General features: G+C 37.6%; 3 non-coding genes across 3 annotated transcripts; 1 reads left to right on the forward strand and 2 right to left on the reverse strand.

Annotated features, from left to right (window-relative positions):
* Positions 1-10124: 10124 nt before the first annotated feature.
* Positions 10125-10197, reverse strand: TRNAF-GAA (transfer RNA phenylalanine (anticodon GAA)). Its single transcript has one exon. It is a non-coding gene; the product is annotated as a tRNA-Phe (tRNA).
* A 1369-nt stretch (positions 10198-11566) lies between these two features.
* On the forward strand, positions 11567-11639 carry TRNAT-UGU (transfer RNA threonine (anticodon UGU)). Its single transcript has one exon. It is a non-coding gene; the product is annotated as a tRNA-Thr (tRNA).
* Positions 11640-12844: 1205 nt separating this feature from the next.
* On the reverse strand, positions 12845-12931 carry TRNAS-GGA (transfer RNA serine (anticodon GGA)). Its single transcript has one exon. It is a non-coding gene; the product is annotated as a tRNA-Ser (tRNA).
* Positions 12932-17806: the final 4875 nt, after the last annotated feature.

Genomic DNA, 17806 nt, shown 5'->3' on the forward strand with positions numbered 1-17806 from the left:
CGTTGCCTATTGATGAATCTTTAACTTTAGGTCTTTTCCAATCCAATTTGATCCAACTGTCGAATATAAAAATATTTCAATTTTTTTATTCATATATCTAGGGAGTAGTTGCTTTAAGACAAATTATATCTCCCTAGATATACCCATCTTGTCAGATATTTCTTTCGAATATTCCACGAAAGAGAGATATGTCAAAGATTCTCAAGACTCTCCAAAAGAACTTGGGTAAAGGAAATGAAGAGATGAAATGAAACCAACCATTTTATGAACCCGAAACTAATTCCTGGGTGGATCAATTGCAAAAAGTTTTTGTAGAACTTCCAATACCTGTTCGACAGATTCCTTCCCGAAGTGTTCAATTCTCATTAGATCTTCTCGACTGTAATTTAAGAGGTCCAATAATGTATGTATATTGGCTCTTCTGAGGGAGTTATAGGTTTTGGGGGGTAACTCTAATTGGTCAATGAAAATAAGTTGAAATGCTATTTTTTCTTTCGTTTCCCCCGTATCAGTCAATACGTGCGAAAGGGGGAAGGGAAGCATATTAGACCCTTTTTTATTGTTCATTCCATCGATGTTCTGTTCCTCTCCATGCAGGAAGGGAATAAATAAGTCGATCAAATTTCGAGAAGCTTCGTAAAGTGCCTCCCTAGGAGTTAACCCCCCATTCGTCCATATTTCCAGGAAAAGGACTTCTCGTATTTCATTTCCGCTCCCATAGGAATGAATACTATAATTCGCATCGCGAACAGGCATAAAAACAGCATCTATAGGAAAAATTCCGTCCTGATAATTATTTGGACTATGTATAATATATCCGCGATTTTTTTCAATTTGTAATCTGATATCAGAAGTAATTGATTTAGTAAGTCTAGCTATATGTTGTGTAGTATCAATTATTTTCACAGAAGGGGGTAATATGATATCTTGAGCAGTTACATTTCTGGGTCCAACAATATAAATAGAAGCTTCTCGGATTCCGTACGAGTCACTTCTAAATACAATTTCTTTTAGATTCATCAAAATGTCATGTACTGATTCTTCAATACCTATTATCGCGGAATATTCATGTTTTATGTTCTCTAATTTTACACGTGTGATACATGTTCCTTCTACTTCTCCAAGTAAAGCTCTTCGCATTGCGATGCCTATTGTATCGGCTCGACCTTTGCGGAGCGGGGATAGAGCAAAACGGCCATAATGAAGACGCTTACTGTATGCTCTGGATTCGATGCATTTCCATCGTAGTGTCTGAATAGAGACTGAGATTTCATCTCGAATCATACCAAGAATATTTGATCAGATCATTAAATCATTTCTTTCTCTTGAAATTCATTCAATTCTTACACACGTCTCTTTTTGGGAGGTCTACATCCATTATGTGGCATAGGGGTTACGTCACGTACAAAACTTAATAGTATGCCACTTCTACGAATGGTTCGTAATGCTGTATCTCTCCCTCGACCAGGGCCACTTATCATAACTTCTACTCGTTCCATACCCCGATCCATTAATGCACGAATAACATTTTCTGCTGCAGTCTGGGCAGCAAATGGTGTACCTCTCCTTGTACCTTTGAATCCACAGGCACCAGCAGAAGACCAAGAAAGAACTTGTCCCCGTACATCTGTAGCAGTCACTATGGTATTGTTAAAACTTGCTTGAACGTAAATAACTCCTTTGAGTACTCGATGTTCATTCCTACGTGAACCAATTCTTTTTATAGTTTTTGACATATTAATCATTATGAGTTCAGTTCGAAAAATGCATATCGAAATCTATTTTACCACTAGATCCATTAATTGATATAGAAGAGGATTACCCCTGTTTTTGCTTATGTCTCGGATTAGAACAAATTATCATAACTCGTTTCCGTCTACGAATTGGTCGACATTTTCCACAAATTCTACGAATAGAAGCACGAATTTTCATATTTGTGACCCTCCAATTTGCTCATATTACATTTTGTTTCCTGAGACAGAGAGTCTGTTTCATCTGTGATTCTCGATCCCTATCGGATGTTCAAAAGGTGATTCAATCGTTTGAAGATTTGTTGCTAAGTCTATATATTATACGTCCTTTGGTTAAATCATAAGCACTTAATTCGACCTTGACCCTATCTCCTGGTAGTATTCGTACGGAATTACGTCGAATCCTACCCGAAATATGAGTCAGAATCTGACATCCATTATCTGTCAGAACTCGAAACATACCGTTGGGGAGTGATTCAGTAACCAAACCTTCCGCATGGATCAGATTCTGTTTCTTCATCGAATCTCCTCCTCTTTTGATTCAAAAACTTGACTAACGTGCTTGGATGAAGATGAATGGTGTCTCGACTTGCTACGACTTTTCATACTATGGGGATATCTTACAGAATAAATATTTTTGGACAACATTTGGATTAATTACCATACATAACATAAAATTTCTCCTCCAATTTTTTTCTGTCGAGCTTCTCGATCCGTCAAAATTCCTTGGGAAGTAGAAAGAATTACGATCCCCATTCCACCTAGAACTTTTGGAATTTCTCGATAATTAGAATAAATTCTCAAACCAGGTTTGCTGGTACGCTTTGACGTGGTCATATATGTCCTTTTCTTCCTTCTCCGATATTTTGAAGTCGATATCAAAAAATATTTTTGGCCTTCCTGATGTTCCCTAACATCTTCTATAAAACCTTCTCGTAAAAGGATCCTTCCAATGTTCTTGGTAATATTAGTAGCTGTTACTCGAACCGTTCCTTTTTCTACCATGTCAGCGTTTCTTATAGAAGTAATTAGATTGGTAATAGTATCGTTACCCATGACGAACGAATTCTTAGGAATTCCTGGTCTCGATATAAAAGGCATGTTCGATCTTCTTTGAGGAATATGCCTGAGGTGCAATGAATTTAATTGATCCATGTACCATTTGATGAACCTTAAGTCAAAGATTCTTACAAGATCTATCAGTACTTATAATACTTCGGGAGCCAATGAAACTATTTTCGTGAAATTCAATTGTCTCAATTCCTGAGCAACCGGACCAAAAACTCGAGTTCCTTTTGGATTTCCTTCCTGATCAATGACAACGGCTGCATTGTCATCAGATCGTATCATCATTCCATTGTCACGTTCAAATTCTTTACAGGTGCGTATAACTACGGCTCTAACTACTTCCGATTTTTCCAGGGGCATGTTAGGTACTGCTTCTTTAATTATAGCAATGATAACATCACCTATATGAGCGCATTTACGATTACTTGCTCCTAGAACTCGAATACACATTATTTTTCGGGCTCCACTGTTATCCGCTATATTCAAATAAGTTTGAGACTGAATCATTTTTCCTCCAAAATATTTTTTACCTCGGCAGATAACATGAAAAAAAAAGGAAGAGTTCTTACGAACTAGTAATCTTCTTCCACCAGAAATAACTCTTTGATTCTGTATGGATGGGTTGGGTTAAGTAGTAACAAATTGAGTACGTATAGGCATTTTGTATGCAGCTATTCTAGCAGCTGCTCTAGCGACGGTTTCGGATACTCCGCCCATTTCATAAAGTATTCGACCTGGTCTGATGACAGATACCCAATATTCGGGAGATCCTTTCCCGGAACCCATACGTGTTTCTGCAGGTCTCATTGTAATAGGTTTGTCGGGAAATATACGTACCCATATTTTTCCGCCACGACGGGCATAACGATTAATCGTTCTTCGTCCGGCTTCTATCTGCCCAGATGTGATCCAAGCGGGTTCAAGTGCTTGAAGAGCGAATCTACCGAAACAAATGCGATTGCCGCGGTAAGATACTCCTTTCATTCTTCCCCTATGTTGTTTACGAAATTTTGTTCTTTTTGGGTTATAGTCGATGGTTAATAGTATTTTGATCCCATCTCTAATCCAGAACCGGACATGAAAGTTTCTTCTCATCCGGCTCCTCGTGAATAATCAATGTGTAGATAAATGAGTCTATATCTATGCATTACACATATTGTATATAGAATCTAATTTACAGGACGAATAACTCTTAAATTTCCATCCAATGTCTTAATAAAGAATTTCACAGGCGAATATTTACTCTTCCAGTATTTGCTCCATGGGGTCGACTTACCTATAGACTCCAATGAGATTAATTGGTTTTTGGTTTATTTCGCCATCCTATCCAATGAATGATTAAGATTCCTATATGATCTTATGCAGTCATAGGTTCCATCGTTCCATAGCTTCTATCTAAATGCCCAGGTCTTCCCTCCGCAATGGAGCTTTCTTTTCATCTGTTACGGAATCAATTTCCTTAGTTTCCATTGACCCGAAGCTCTTTCTCCTTCATAAACTGAATTCCTTCAATCTTGCTTGAATGAATCAGGATGATTCTTATGCTTTATCACACTGCTTTTTGGAGGGTAGTTAATGAACCATACAATATTGGGAGAATATTTCTCCTTTTTCTTCTTTTTCCGCATTACCAAACACCTTTCTCGCTTCACGAGAGATCAAACATTTTTTCTCTCCTGGAAGAAAGTATTTACGAGGTGATAGTATCTACCCATAGTTATTGGATCTTGGCAATATGAAGCAATGAGTTAGTCTCTAGTTTATTTATAGAGACCAATCCGTTCTTATTTCGAGTTCTCCATAACATAACTTCGGAAAAGAATGAAAAGCTCGATTCCAACGAGTCGCACACTAAGCATAGCACGGTTCCAAAATGGTAAATCTAATTTCTATTCGATCTGATAGAATTGATGATCCATGATCGGGCAGATTGGAAAAAAAAGACCAATTATTCCTACTCTTCTAAAATCCAAATTTTTATCCCTAAAACTCCATAGATGGTTTTAACCGGATAATAACAATAATCAATCCTAGCCCGAATTGTCTGTAGGGGAACCCTACCTCCCCTGTCCCATTCGACCCGGGCAATTTCCTTTCCATCGAGACGTCCTGCAATTTGGATCTGAATACCTTCTACCTCTTCCCGTTCAGCCAGTTCAATAGCTTTCTTCATTGTTTTTCTGAATGGAACTCTCTTCTCTAGTTGTAGGGCAATATACTCTGCAAGAATATTAGGTTTTCTATAGGGTTTCGCAACTTTTTCTATAGCAATGTGAAGTTTTCGGTCCACAGAATCGAGCATATTTAGTACATCGTTTCTTAATTTTTCAATTCCTTGACCCCTACCTTCTATTAACAACAAGTTGGGAAATCCAATATAGATTTTGACCTTAATCAAATCGATCTTTCTGCGAATCTCTACACGTGCAATTCCTCCATAATTCGAGGAGCTCTTTATATGCGTTCGTACATAGTTTTCAATGCAAGTACGTATTTTTTGATCTTCTCGGAGATCTTTGGAATAATTCCTTTGTTGTGCGAACCAATGGGAACGCTCATTTTGAGTTACACCAAGTCTAAAACCAAGTGGATTTATTTTCTGCGCCATACATATCCTTTTTTTCGGGATTCTATTGACATAATCGGATCATTCGATCTGGAGATTTCCTCCGATACAATAGTTATATGACAAGTGGGTTTCTGTATTGGATAACCGCGTCCCTGAGCTCTAGGTTGAATCCTTTTAAAAACAGCACCCTCATTCACTTCGACTCTACCAACGAGTAAATTGGCTTTGTTCAAACCCATATTGTGATTTGCATTCGCCGCCGCAGAATGAATTAATTGTGATATGGGATAACAGGCCCCATAAGGCATCAGTTCCAATATCATAAGTGCTTGTCCATATGAACGACCACGAATTTGATTAATTACTCTACGCGCTTTATGAGCAGACATACGTATATTTCTCGCCAAAGCTCGTATCTCTGGACCTGGACTATTATTTCCCATTGACTCCATCCTCCCTAATGAATGACAAGTCTTTCTCAATTAACGACGAGATTTCTTATCGTTTCTTGCATGTCCCTGAAAAAGTAGGGTAGGTGCAAATTCCCCCAATTTGTGGTCTACCATACGATCTGTTACATAAATGGGTAAATGTTCCCTCCCATTATGAACAGCAATTGTATGACCGATCATTGCGGGTACAATGACGGATGCCCGGGACCAAGTAACTATTATCTTCTTTTCTTCTTTTATGTTTAGATTTTTAATTTTCCTCAATGAATGATTAGCCACAAAAGGATTTTTTTTCAGTGAACGTGCCATGATCAATTACCTTTCTTTCCTTTTTTTTTTATGGATATCCAACCATTCTTACTCACGTCGACGAAGGATTGAAGCATCACTGTATCTATTTCTCTTCCGACTTTTCTTTCCAAGTGCACTATAGCCCCAGGGGGTCACAGGTTTTTTCCTGCCAATTGGGGTTCTTCCTTCCCCACCTCCATGAGGATGGTCTACAGGGTTCATAGCTACTCCTCTTACCTCAGAACGCTTACCCAACCAACGTTTAGCTCCGGCTTTACCGAAACTTCTATTGTTTGCAGTGATATTACCCACTTGTCCAATTGTGGCTGAGCAGTTCTCAGATATTAAACGAACTTCTCCAGATGGTAATCTTAATGTGGCCGATCGATCTTCTTTTGCGATCAGTTCTGCTACAGCACCTGCCGCTCTAGCCAATTGTCCACCCTTTCCAAGTGTTATTTCTATGTTGTGTATAGCCGTGCCTAAGGGCATATTGGTTGAAGTAGACTCTTATTCCGATGAATAAAAATCCCTTCCCAAACTGTACAAGCCTCTCTCAGGGCATACAGCTTTCTGGATGTATATTATATTCACATATATTGAATAAATATAATCGAGATGAGAAGGAGCATCTATTGTATTCTCTATGTCCCGATTCTCTACATCCTAGGTCTCTCTATTCCATCATCTGGCTTATATTCTTTATGTAGCATTCAGAATGAATGACTTTATCAAATTACGCTAATACTTTCGTATGTTATGGATAACGTAGGAGGCATATTAAACATCTTTTTCTCTTCTCTCTCTTTTTACTTTTTTCCTCTCCCCATCTTTTTATTTTGGGAATTACTACCACTGTCCAGCTCCGAATCCGCCTCTGACCATCAGATCAAATGTGAGTAACTTGTCTTTTTAGAGGGTGCCTCTATCCCATTTTGTTCATGCTTCGGACAAACAATCAGGTCCTCTCCATATTATTATATCTTCGGAACCAATGATCCGATATGAACAATTTTTGAATCCAATCACCTGCTGTCATTTATCCTCAGTTTCCCTTTGGGGTTCGTCCCGTAAAAGTGTCCTAGTTGGATCAGTGATAGATTTATAGGTTTCGCTGTAAACCCAATCGGTTGCTTCCGATCACGTAAATTAATAATTCAAACCGCACTCAGAGGTAGGGCATTTCCTATTGATATAGGAGCTTTTGGACCAGAAAGAATAGTATCTCCAATCATGACCCCTCTGGGATGCAGAATATACATCTTATCGCCATTCTTGTAATGCACCTTGCAAATGTATGCACTTCTATTAGGGTCGTATTCTATGGTTACAATTTCTCCTGATATGTGTTCCTTATTCCGTCGAAAATCAATTTGACGATACAGACGCTTGTGACCCCCTCCCCTGTGTCTTGCGGTAATAATTCCTCTTCCATTACGACCTTTCCCACAATGATGTTGTCCAGAGGTCAATTTCTTCTGCGGGTCCAACTGCACTCTTCCATCGAAACCTGATACAGATCTATTGCGTGTATCCGGAGTTAAAATTCTATATGAACGGATGGCCATTTAGTTTCAAATTTGAAATCTTATTGTTCTGAAAAGAGTGGAATAGAATCACCGGTTCTAAGTGTAATAATCACACGTTTACAACGTATTGGATGTCCTATCATTGACACTCTCTTTCCTCCTTTTTCAGGGAGGCGATAGCTGTTCATAGCTATTACTTTAACATCGAAGAAATTTTCAATCCAATTTTTAATCTTTGTTTTGTTCGATTGCGAATCGACGTTAAAAGTATATTGGTTCCTTTCCAATAGACGAATACTTTTCTCCGTAAGTACTGGATATTTCACTTCATCCATAAATTTTTTCCCTCCTTTTCTTCTTTTTTTTCCCGTAAAGCCTGTAGCTATTATTATATCGGATCATATACCAATTTAATTATACAGATATATCATAGTTTAGGTATGGAAGTTATGCACGAACGTAATGCTCACAACTTTCCTCTGGATCTAGCCGCTGTTGAATCTATTTCAATAGGTGGATAATACTCTGATGGATTGTTATCGTGTATTGCTTAATTGAAGCATACCAAGCCTTTCATTCATTTTATTGAAAGGCTTGGTATGCTTCAATTGTATTGTTTGGTGTTATTCTTCATACTTCTTCCCATTCCATCAATAATGGATATGTGCAGTTCCCCTGCATCCAGCAGGAATTGAACCCGCGAGTTCGCCAATTATGAGTTGGGCGCTTTAACCATTCAGCCATGGATGCTGGATAAAGATCATCAACATATTCATTCTATAATATGAGTATAGACTCAGATCTAAAATTGGGTAGTTCGGGATTGGGACCCATTTACATTCTTTCTCTCATACTTGATTCATGTCAAATATTCTCAATAGACATTCAAATAACATTTCATTTCATTGAATTAATTTGATAATAAGCCATGGACGAAACAAAATATGTGAATCAATTAGAATTGATTGTATTTATTGTTCGGTCCTTTGGTCTTCCACTCATGGTGGGTGGGATAATAATGAAGAAGTTGACGTAAAAATATAAGAATTTGATCTATTTCAAAGGAGTATATTCATGTTCCTATTTCCCTAATATAATACTTTCTGGCTGGATATTTTCATTAATATATAGTCTCATTCCTACCTATTCTTGCATCCTTTATTTCCAGAGCTTTGGCTCCCATTGGTCAAGAACCGGACTACTAGTTACGAATCAAGTATCGAACCAATGGGAAGATACTTGGATCCGATCTAAGATCATTATATGTTCGCTCCAGTTCTTGTTGTTCTTGATGTTGGAACAGTCTCCCTTTCTCTATGGGCTATGAGTTCTAGTATACAGGGTATATCTGCATTTATAGGAGCTTCAATTCTCGTGCTTATTTTCATCGTTGGTTCAGTCCATGCGTGGCGAAGAGGAACATTGGAATGGTCCTTAATTTCCGAGTGGGGGAGGGAAGTACAAAATGACATAAAGCCAATGATGAATCCTATGAAGTTACCTTTACTCGATCAAACAATTTTGAATCCAGATATTTAAACTACCCCAAACGATCTGTCGAACGAATTGGGCCAGACTCTCCAGTTTATGAACGCTCCTTTACAGTATTAATTGTGGTTTCATCAAATTCGCTTCATTAATAGATTCGCGATTCGACTCCGATCGTTACGGTCCGGTACCAAGATCTGGACCTAGACGAGCTTACCTCATTATAACAGCGGGGACTGTGACCATGAAAAAGGCTCCTTCTGTAGTGATATTTCAAATGCGGAACCAAAATATGTAGTTGCCCTGGAGCATGTACTATCACAGAGAAATGTTTGGTACAGATTATTATAGTACCGTTCGCAAAGTAGATAAGTTAATTCCTGTGGATGTCTATTCGCCAGATTGCCCACCTGAACCAGAGGCTATTATAGATGCTATAACGAAACTTCGTGAAAGAAAAGATAGTTCGATGGATATATGAGGCCCGAACTCCAACAAGGAAAGAATAAAATATTTCACTATAAATCATAGGGATCATCATATTGGATCCAGTATTCATACTAGAAACTATGGTCAAAAGTTATTACATCAATCTTATGAACCTCAATTCGAATCTACTTTCGAGATACCCTCTGCAACGTTTGGATCTACTTCAACTCTGCAATTATAGATCTATCATTGGGATAATCTATCCCATTTCGATTCGGATGGAATAGGATGAATAGATTCCGACTAGTGCCGAATTATCAGTCCCACCGTCAAATCTTGACTTCTGAGTTCTCGATCCTACTTTTTTATATGTACAGAGTATCGTGATTCAATTGGAACGGACAGAGAGGGACAATATGAGCAAAGAAGAGGGAGAGAACAGATTGATCCATCTATCTATTTTGATCGGGGTGTCTCCGTATGTAGATATACATCTAGATAGAATAGATTTAGATAGATGGATATGGAGACATGGATATTTACATCTTGCCAGGAACCAGATTTGAACTGGTGGCACGAGGATTTTCAGTCCTCTGCTCTACCAACTGAGCTATCCCGGCTCTTCCCTGTGGATCATCCTGGTACAGGGTTTTAACTTGTGTCAACTAAAAAGAAGTAAAAAGGTATTTTTACTAGTTTTTAGAATGATCTTTATTATTTTCGATCTGGAAGTCACTAATATGATAAAAATGGACTGCAATTGAATAATTTCAAAATGATCTAATCTATGTAGATCATATATCACAAAATCAATTGATCATATGATCAGCTTATTAACAGATCAACTCAACTGGTCATAAGATGGATGAAAAGATTCATGTTCTAATTTCTTCTCTTCATGAAAAAAAAATAGCGAGGTAAAAGAATCGAGAAATTAGAATGGATTCGAACCAATGGAATTGGAGAAGATAGATCAGTCCGTTCGGGAACGAACCTGGGTGGGGATAGAGGGACTTGAACCCTCACGGTCTATAAAGCCAACGGATTTTCCTCCTACTGCAATTTGCATTGTTGTTTACATTGACATGTAGAATTGGACTCTATCTTTATCCTCGTCCAACCATTTATTCCAAAAAATAATTAAATTATTCATCTAGAGTAGATAAGTTCATAATTGGATTACTTAATGTCAAATCAGTACTTCAACTCGAATCTGGCATCTATCTTATGAATAAAATGCTTGGAACGAGTTCTGATCGCCAGTTTTGTCTGATGTTATATAACATCTCTCTCCATTTTTGAGGTGTAAATAGATCGTTCTATAACTACAGTAACTACAGTATTGGACCAAATGAGATTCATTCGTTAGAATAGCTTCCATTGAGTCTCTGCACCTATCCCCTTCCTATCTTAGGAGAAGAAACATTGTCTTCATGAACCGGATTTGGCTCAGGATTACCCATTCAAAATATCCCAGGGTTCCCTGGATTTGGAAGCTATCACTTGGTAGGTTTCCATACCAAGGCTCAATTCGATCAAGTCCGTAGCGTCTACCAATTCCGCCATATCCCCTTCTCGAAGAACAAGATCATACCTTGATCTAATCCTATTATGTAATATCCATCAGCATTATTCATTGGATATTTGCTCAATATTGGGTGGGAGAAATATCCTCCCCTACTCCCCTTCTCTCCCCTTCTCTATCTCTACCCCAATCGAATATGACTGGGAATCATTATATTATTTATCCATTTGAAATGCAATGTTATTATCCTCCCCTAGTCGATTTGGAAGAGTGAGTAAAACGATCGATATCAATTGACCCTTACTTCTCCTTTCTTTCCCTTGAAAGAATCTACATTCAAACAATGTTCCGTTGTAATCGTAATCTGGATTGCGTCATTGAATCTGATTCGCGCTATAATCGTTAGGATTCCAAAGGAATCTATGGATCTCACCCCAATGAAATGGGGAGTGATATTCCATCGAGCCTGCTTAGCTCAGAGGTTAGAGCATCGCACTTGTAATGCGATGGTCATCGGTTCGATCCCGATAGCTGGCTCTTTTCCGTTCCGTTCCGTTCCTCTCATTTCCATAATCCACAAAGTTTTGTTAGGATCAAGATGGAATGGAGAATACTCTTACGATCGTTCGTCGGGTCCGTCATGCCATGATCATTTACTCCCAACTAGGAACGGGATGAATGAAATGATTGGAGCTATTAGGATCAATAACAAATTGGAGAAAGATCTTCGTTTTCCATATAAAAGAATTCCAGTAGTACTCATACGGGTTATACTATTCTTTCTTCTTTCTAGCACTATTTGTTAATTGAATAAGGAGTTTCTATGTCCCGTTATCGGGGACCTCGTTTAAAAATAATACGTCGTCTGAAAACTTTACCAGGTCTCACTAGTAAAAGACCCAAAAACAGAAAGGATTCTATGAACCGGTCTTCTTCCAGGAAAATATCTCAATATCGTATCCGGCTAGAAGAAAAACAGAAATTGCGTTTTCATTACGGACTAACAGAGCGACAATTGCTGAAATATGTTCGTATTGCTAGAAGAGCCAAAGGCTCAACGGGTCAGGTCCTATTGCAATTACTTGAAATGCGTTTGGATAATATTCTTTTTCGATTGGGTATGGCTCCCACCATTCCCGGAGCTAGACAATTAGTGAATCATGGACATATCCGGGTCAATGACCATATGGTAGATATACCAAGTTACCCTTGCAAACCTCAAGATGTGATTACTATAAGAGATCAACAAAGATTGAGAGCTATCATTAAGAAGAATATAGATCTGTTCCAGAGGGATAAATTGCCAAATCATTTGACTTTTCATTCCTTACAATATAAAGGATTCATCAATCAAATAATAGATAGTAAATGGATCAATTTGAAGATTAATGAATTGCTGGTCGTAGAGTATTATTCCCGTCAAGCTTGAATCGAGAATGAAATGAAAGAGGGGTGGGTTGGTTGCTGGGCATCTGGAAATTATGTTCTTCTCCCTTCTTTTTCCCTTCCCCGAAGGAGACATTTTATAATCCTTACGTACGTTACTTGTTATCCGCGATACTTTTTTTTTATTGCTTCTTAAAATAGTCTTTACTTTTCCCATACCACGAACCGATGTTCGTTCTATTTTCTCTATTACAAATAGAGGTAGATTGATCCTGGAATTAGGAAATAGTCCTATTGGGATTCAATAGATTGGAAAAACAATGGATGAGAAGAAAATAGATAGTAGGGCGAAGATACGGAAAGAGAGGGATTCGAACCCTCGGTAAGCAGAAGCCTACATAGCAGTTCCAATGCTACGCCTTGAACCGCTCGGCCATCTTTCCTATGAGATCTCTTGGTTCTAATTAATAAAATGAGTCAATAGCAACTTCCTTACGAAACGAATTCTTTTTGTTCGGGTACGAACAGTTCAATCTTTCGGAAATAAATAGATAATAAATAAGGTAATGATTCAATCCCCCCCGGAAAGACGAAAGGACATTTTTTACAACTTCCTCTTATTTTAGGAAATCCTCAATCATCCCGGTTAATCCGACGTATTCGGATCGCCTAATCAAGAATTTAAGACAGATTAACTGATCCATTCCATATTATGATAATATATAGATCTGTAGTGATCATCTTATCAATTGTATAAGAACTAATTCTTTGGCAATGATCCTGTGTCATGATGACTATATTTTCCCGATATTCTTTTATCTATATGGATAAAGCACACAATTGCTGGGTAGGCATTTCATCCTCATTATGCAATGCTCGATCGTTTAACTCTTTCTTTGTTCGGATCATAATCGAACTGGACTTCCCGAGTTTACCCAATCTATTATTCTTTCAATACGAGCCTTTTTCCATTATTATTCATGTTACTAATGAACAATTATTCAATTTATTCCCTATCTATTCTAATTTTAAAGAATAGATTGGAATAGATTGGAATAGATTGGAATAGATAGAATGAGAACATATTTACGATTGTAAGGAAATCCATTTTATGGTATTGTGCACCAGAAAAAAATTTCGTTCATGGAATCATTTGCGTAAGGGAATGAAGGAAATTATCAAATCTGTAATTGACTATGCCTAGATCTCAGAGAAATGACAATTTTATTGATAAGACCTTCACAATTGTAGCAGATATATTATTGCGAATAATCCCGATGGCTCCGGGGGAGAAAGAAGCATTTACCTATTACAGAGATGGTGTGATTTGATATTTTTTCCGTTCTTCTTTTTTGGGGAAAGAAAAGGTAAGGTATTCGGGAATAAAAATTGGGTAAAATAAAACTTACGCTCAGTGAAGGTGAGTTCTGGAGATAGAACAATTCCTTCTGTCGTGTATCCCCGGTCAATGCACCTTTAGATGCTTTCATCTCCTGAGGATTTTAGTACCGAGCGAAAGGTTACACCTATGCAATAGGCCTTGCTTGTATAGTTGAACCTATTTGATAGGCGCGCATGAGGGGAGAAAGCACTACGTATGGAAATCGACAACACAAAAGCTTCGTTATAGCCCATATGCATTACCCTTTTCTGAAGGGTAGTGAGAATGGTTGGGACAACAAACATCCATCTCGTTTGTACTTCGGATACCCTTATAATGGAACCATCGGAGATTGTTGAAGTGATTAATCCCCGACGAATACAGGGCGTTAAGAACAAAGAAATTGTTAGAGGTTCCATTCCTAGTAGTAAGATCCTTGGTATTTGGAAAAGAATATTTGGAAGAAGGATGGCTAGAGATTCATTGGAAATACACTAGCCCCTGTTAATTCATAATATTGGGTCAAAATCTTTTTTTTTTTTCAATTCCACGAATTACTCCCCATATTACCCACTGTAAAGAAAGGAGGAGCCGTATGAGGTGGGAATCTCATGTACGGTTTTGAAGTGGAGATCATTTCAATGGAATGAATGACTGTAACGAATGTCAGCTCAATCGGAAGGGGAATATGTGGAAGCTTTACAAAATTATTATGAAGCTATGTGACTGGAAACTGATCCTTATGATCGAAGTTATATACTATATAATATAGGTCTTGTGCATACAAGTAATGGGGAACATACGAAGGCTTTGGAATATTATTTCCAAGCATTAGAATGGAACCCATCCTTACCACAAGATCTTAATAATACGGCCTTGATCTGTCATTACGTGCAACTATCTGTACCATAGAATAACTTAGTTAATAACTACTACGAGTAAGGACAAAAGAAAAGGCTTTCTACATATGCATCGTCCCAAGTAACGGTATTTTATCAACTGTAGCGAAAAAAACTCTCACAGGAGCCCGAATATGAATAGATAGAGCCTAAATATTCCATGGATAATAAATTCAATTGATGATGGAAGCACCATAAAGATCAATTATTGAAAGAAGGTTCGGGCTGATATGATCAAATCTGCTCATTGACAAAAATCAGGAATCAACTTATGTAATAGAGTTGATCTACTAAGCTATTGAGCAGCGGTGTAGCATCAGATCCTAAAGATGTGAAGTACTCCAGCTAGAGAGTACTCTCCAAAAATTCTATACGGAACTGAGATAGTTACCTTGCAAAAAGACTTTGATTTGGAAAATCAATCTGAAATATAGAAAGAGATATACTTCATCTTTTTGAGGGTAGGAGAAAAGATAGAACCTGATAATTGAATTGATTGGAAGTTAAATCAGAAACTCATGTCATTGACTTTTTTTGGTCCTTTGGTTAATATGAACTCCCAATGAATCATCTCCAATTCTTTGGAAATTTTGGTAGAGGACTAAAGAATAGTGGATTGAGCTGTATGAGGTAGGAAACTCTCAAGTACGATTTTGAGGGAAGAAAAATTTTCCAAGTTTACCTATCCCGACCGAGGAGAACAGGCCATTCGACAGGGAGATCTTGAAACTGCGGAGGCTTGGTTCAATCAAGTTGCTGAGTATTGGGAACAAGCTATAGCACTTGCTCTAGGCAATTACATCGAAGCACAAAATTGGTTAAAGATTACAGGACGCTTTGGAGAATGAGAGTTTCTATTATTGGGAAATCGTTTTCATTATTGAATATATGACTCAAAATCAATGGGATTTTTCCAAAATATTCCCAAAAATTAGATTCTATTTCGTCGACATCTTATAGGAATATATTTACAATATAAAAAGAATACCTTTTCTGATTCTGGATTGTTGATGGATCTTCTTAATAGGGGTAAAATCCATCCGGATATTTTTTTCATTAATGATCCATGAGTAACGATTTATAATGGATGGCCTTTTATATGGGACATACAGAGGAGTATCAATAGATGGATATATATATATATATATTATATATATATATATATATATATATATATATATATATATATATATTTATCCATCTAGAAACGGTGTAATAATCACCGTTGCTTTTTAAAATTACAAAAGAAAGGCTTTTTTGCATGATAAAAGCCCACAGTCCATTGAGCACCTCAAAGATATGTCATAATAAAATTGAACACCTGCCTCAGATTGACTCCCGTATCATAGTCGCTCCAGTCATAAACTAGAAAATAAAGGGAGAAATGAGTTTAGATATATCTCTCGTAAGTTCACTAATTGCTGTTGGAAGGTTTCTTATTATTTAAGTCCTGTCCGAAAGGGGAGAATTCAATGACCATTCGTTCACCGGAACAAAAAGTAAAGGAAGTAAAGATCGTAGTGGATAGAGATATTGTAAAAACCTCTTTTGAAAAATGGGCCAAACCTGGTCATTTCTCAAGGACACTAGCTAAAGGCCCTGATACTACCACTTGGATCTGGAACTTACATGCTGATGCTCACGATTTTGATAGCCATACTAATAATTTGGAAGAGATTTCTCGCAAAGTCTTTAGCGCTCATTTTGGTCAACTAGCCATCATCTTTATTTGGCTAAGTGGGATGTACTTTCACGGCGCTCGTTTCTCCAATTATGAAGCATGGCTGGCTGATCCCACTCACATCAAACCCAGTGCCCAAGTAGTTTGGCCAATAGTAGGCCAAGAAATATTGAATGGGGATGTAGGTGGAGGTTTTCAAGGGATACAAATAACCTCTGGGTTCTTTGGCGAGCATCTGGAATAACCAGTGAATCACAACTTTACTGCACTGCAATTGGTGCATTGATCTTTGCAGCGTTAATGCTTTTTGCTGGTTGGTTCCATTATCACAAAGCTGCCCCAAAATAGGCTTGGTTCCAGGAAGTAGAATCCATGTTGAACCATCATTTAGCAGGGTTACTAGGACTTGGATCTCTATCTTGGGCAGGACACCAAATACACGTCTCTCTACCCATTAATCAACTTCTAGACGCTGGAGTGGATCCTAAAGAGATACCACTTCCTCATGAATTTATTTTAAATTGCAATCTTTTGGCTCAACTTTATCCCAGTTTTGCTGAGGGATTGACCCCATTTTTAACCCTAAATTGGTCGGAATATTCAGACTTTTGACTTTTCGTGGAGGATTAAATCCAGTTACAGGGGGTCTGTGGTTGACTGATACTGCGCATCATCGTTTGGCTATTGCAGTTCTTTTCCTGATAGCCGGTCATATGTATAAGACCAATTGGCGCATTGGCCATAATCTCAAGGACCTTTTAGAAGTTCATAAAGGTCCATTTACGGGGGAGGGAATTTATTTATATACAAGCAAATTTTATTGACCAAAATGACCAGTTAGTTTTAATAAATTAAAAAAAATAGATTTGTGCGAGGTGTCTCCCCACCCACCAATTTCCTAGGGATTTGAGATTATTCCAATTCTAATAAGTTCCTCCACGATAAATTCTTCATTATTATTTATAACATTCATCTATATATAAGAAAATATATAAAAAGGTATTTTCCTATGTCTTCACTATACTATGGTGCAAATAAATTCCATCCCTTATAGCATTAAGATGTCCCTCAATGTGATCATATTGTCTACTCCGATCTTCTGCTCATGCTAGAAGAATGTGGTCTACAAGTTGTGAGTGGTATGTCTTGTTCGATTAATAACAATTTTTTCCATACCATATATAACAAGGTATTTTCCTATAATCATGGCAACAACTTACTTCCTTGTCTGCTTACCAGTATCTGAACATACATATATTTGTACATTTCCACAGGTGTCTGATAGTGGAAAATTTAACGTGGACAACCTCTATGAGAAGTTTGCATTTGATATTGGATCACGAGGCCGACTTATGGG

This window comes from Pinus tabuliformis, chromosome 9 (assembly GCF_031772625.1).
Source record: "Pinus tabuliformis cultivar Carrire ecotype Pingquan chromosome 9, CPIR1, whole genome shotgun sequence".
NCBI lineage: Eukaryota > Viridiplantae > Streptophyta > Pinopsida > Pinales > Pinaceae > Pinus > Pinus tabuliformis.